The sequence below is a fragment of the Odocoileus virginianus genome, chromosome 22, assembly GCF_023699985.2.
Source record: "Odocoileus virginianus isolate 20LAN1187 ecotype Illinois chromosome 22, Ovbor_1.2, whole genome shotgun sequence".
Classification (NCBI taxonomy): domain Eukaryota; kingdom Metazoa; phylum Chordata; class Mammalia; order Artiodactyla; family Cervidae; genus Odocoileus; species Odocoileus virginianus.
The window spans coordinates 50,287,734-50,291,515 of NC_069695.1; the positions used below are offsets into that span (position 1 = coordinate 50,287,734).

Here is a 3,782-nt window from a genome sequence, read left to right on the forward strand (position 1 = left end):
AAATAAAGAAGTTCTGCAAGAAATATTCCAAGCTATTTTGGTACCAAGGGGAAGGTGTTACTACCAAGATGAAGACTACAATGGATAATATATTTTAAGTAAATTTACCTTAAAAATTAGCATTCCTTGGTGGATCAGCAGTGAAGAAGCCATCTGCCAAAGCAGAATATGTGGGTTCCATCCCTGGGTTCGGAAGATTCTCTGGAGAAGGAAATGGCAACCCACTCCAGTATTCTTGCCTGAGAAATCCCATGGACAGAGGAGCCTGGCAGGCTACAGTCCATGGAATCGCAGAACCAACTGAGCAACTAAACAGAAACAACATCCTTAAAGTCCTAGACTTTTTTGTGGCATTGATTACAAATTTGTCCATCTCTCAGAATTACATCTCTCCATCTCCTTCTGCCCTCTACCTTACTCAGTCTTACCCATGACCCAGAAAATAACTCAAAAGTAATATTTTCCTGGCTGTTACATATTGAATGTGGCATGCCTACAGATAGAGGGAAAAAAACACACTAATGTGAGTTTCAAGCGAGCCCTCTCTTTATGTTAGCACTTAAACTACTGAATTGCAAATGAAATTCCAGGCAAGATGTGATACCTCTGTTTTCATTTAACAAGATTTCTTTAATACTCATGAGATTCATAAGAAATTGGATGCTATCCAAAGAGCAAGGATTTGTAATAATGGCCCAGGTATTATGAGGATTAGAAGAGTCTGGAGGAACAATCCCTTAGCTCATAAAGAAAATGATAAAGGATAAAAGGTAGCATTAACTGCTCAGTGATGTGGGACACTCATTGTATGTACAGCTGCATTAAATTAAAAGTCACTTACTTGATTAGAAGCTCTTTTCTTTAGCTGACTATTTTGTGCCTACATAAACAATTTTGTAAATCACTAAAGGCCTATGTATTAAGAGTTAAGTTTTAATGTAGTCATAATCTTTACTGGAAAATATTATTTAATATGTTTTCTTATAATTGCTCCTTATTCATTTTTAAAGAATTTCACTAAAGACTTGTGTGTTAGGGCTTCCCTAGCGGCTCAGATGGTAAAGAATCTACCTGCGATGCAGGAGACCCGGGCACAATCCTTTGGTCGTGAAGATCCCCTGGAGAAAGGAATGGCTACCCAATTCCAGTATTCTAACCCAGGAAAGTCAAATCTGTGGTCAAAATTCTATTTGCAGAGATATATTTGAAAAACATATTTATCATTGTCAGTGGGAAATGAGAAGTTTTAACTAGCTCATCCTAAAATCTGTTCAAGGTTTCCCCAACTGCCCTTTGAAGGGAAGAGCCTTAGGCTAGAGGATGAAAATCTAAATTACCCATCATTCTTGTAATTTGACCAATTCTACTTACAAACGCCAGTTATTTGTTATGGCTTCTGGTTCTGTTGAAGGATATTGATTAACTAAGTTTAAAAATTGTTGGCCCTTTTATAGGAATTCAGTCTCGCATCTGAAAAATTCAAGTAGCTTAAGATCTTCAACTAGTTTTTCTCTGTAGTATGAGCAGATACTGTGGTTGTACTGTGTTTTTTTTTTTGTTTTTTTTTTTTTTGCATATAAATGATTCTTTATGCCCTTCCCCCCACGCAATGGGGGGTGGAGCACAGGGAGGTACCCCCGCCCTCATGCAGGAACGGGAGGTCAATGTTCACCAGTCTTATTGCCAGCTGCCCTGTGGCCACGGGGTGGGGAATGGGGGGGGTCTACAGCCCCTTTCTTCTGGCATTGGCCCCCCTTCACCAAGTCACCATAGTGGAGCTGGGGGGCTGGAGGCCCTGGGAGCTGAAGTAAGGACGGTTCTCTAGGGAAGAAATGATGCTCTCCCCACTTGCCCACTGGCTGCCCCAGGATGAGTGTGAGGGGCTGTCAGTGGGGACTGGAATGTATCCAGGTGTCTCTACCCAGCGGGCAGGAGAGGCCAGACAATGTCTCCAGCGTGAAGCTGTCCGCGGAGCCCCTCGCTGGTGGAGGCCGTGTGCCCCGAACACCTTGTCCAGGTGGTGCCTCCAGCAGCCATGACAGCGTATCTCTGGCCGATGCACTGACTCAACATCCCCACTCCTGAAGTTCAGTTCAGACTGTGGTGACCCTCATGACAACCTCACGGCCAGAACTGGAACTGGAACGGGCATCTGGTGGCTGCAGCTGTCCAAGGAGATGCAGGATTGTGTAGCCACAGCGCTGAGGCAAGAGCGTCCGCATGCGCTGGGCAGCCGGGGGGCGGCTGGTGGTCCCAGTAGGGGGGCCCGTCCGTGAGGTCCTGGGGCCCGGCTTCCCTGCCGTCCCTCCCCCTGCATCTCCTCCTATGTCCTTGGTCTTGTCATAATTCAGGACCTTCCACTGCTGGTTTACTGCCTGCCAGCGCTTGAAGATACGGTAGACGGAGGAGCCTTCATGGACGATGAGGCCTATGCAGACGACATCCATGAAGCCGTACATGCCATAGCAGATCTGAAAGAGCAGATCTTGCCGTTGCCACTTGGCTGAAGGACTAAGTGAGGACCAGATGAGCCAGGAGATGCTGGCGACGAGGAAGAGTGAGCCCAGAACTATGGCTGCAATCTGGACCTTCTCGATGACCGTCAGGGAGATGGCCTGCCACTGCAAGGGGTTCTTGGTGCTGATTGCCAGAACCTGGTACTTGAAGTAGCAGAGTTCACAGCTCCAGGAGCCCCTCTTGCTGATCCAGCGGATGAGGCAGGGCTGGTGAGTGCACCGCACGGAGCCGTCGCAGCGGCAGGGGCTCAAGAGCTCCCCCTGCTCAGGGCCCTGGAAGCAGATTCGGCACTGAGGGGTTCGGAGCCCGCTGTCCAGGCTGCTGCTGAGCGACAGGGCGTCCAGAGCGCCCGGGGGAGGCGGCGGCGGCGCGGGCGGCGGCGGGGGTCCGGCCCGCGCCTCCTTGTCGCCGGCCAGGCCCCGGGCTCTCGGCTCGGACCCGTAGTACTCCTCTTCGTCGTCGTCGCCGTCCCTCATACAGAGGGAAGAAAATCAGAAAGAGACCAACAAATAACATATAATAGTGCTTACATATGAAATACAGATGATCTTATTCACAAAGCAGAAATTGAGACCCAGATGAAGAGAACGAATGTGTGGATACCAAGGGGCAAAGGGTGGTGGTGGGGTGAATTGGGAGTTTGGGGTTAACATATACACAGTACTATGTATAAAATGGATAGCTAATGAAAACCTACTGTGTAGCACAGGGAACTCTTCTCAGTGCCCTGTGGTGACCAAATGGGGAGGAAATCCAAGGAAAGAGGGGATATATATGTAATTATGGTTGATTCACTTTGCCATACAGAAGAACCTGAAATAGCAGTGCACAGCAACTATACTTCAAAAAAAAATAAGCAACAATTTCACCTTTATTAAGAAGCCATTGGAGCTTATGGTTACCAAGAGGGAAAAGGTAATGGGTGTCAGGATGAATTGGGAGGCTGGGATTGACATATACACGCTGCTGCTGCTGCTGCTAAGTCGCTTCAGTCGTGTCTGACCCTATGCGACCCCATAGACGGCAGCCCACCAGGCTCCCCCGTCCCTGGGATTCTCTAGGCAAGAACACTGGAGTGGGTTGCCATTTCCTTCTTCAATGCATGAAAGTGAAAAGTGAAAGTGAAGTCGCTCAGTCGTGTCCAACTCTTAGCGACGCCATGGACTGCAGCCCACCAGGCTCCTCCATCCATGGGGTTTTCCAGGCAAGAGGACTGGAGTGGGGTGCCATTGCCTTCTCCAATATACATGCTGCTATATATAAAA

At 48.1% G+C, this 3,782-nt stretch overlaps 1 pseudogene; it reads right to left on the bottom strand.

Annotated features, from left to right (window-relative positions):
• Positions 1-1,553: 1,553 nt before the first annotated feature.
• Positions 1,554-2,993, bottom strand: LOC139030424 (E3 ubiquitin-protein ligase MARCHF9 pseudogene; annotated as a pseudogene).
• Between the last annotated feature and the right edge of the window lie 789 nt (positions 2,994-3,782).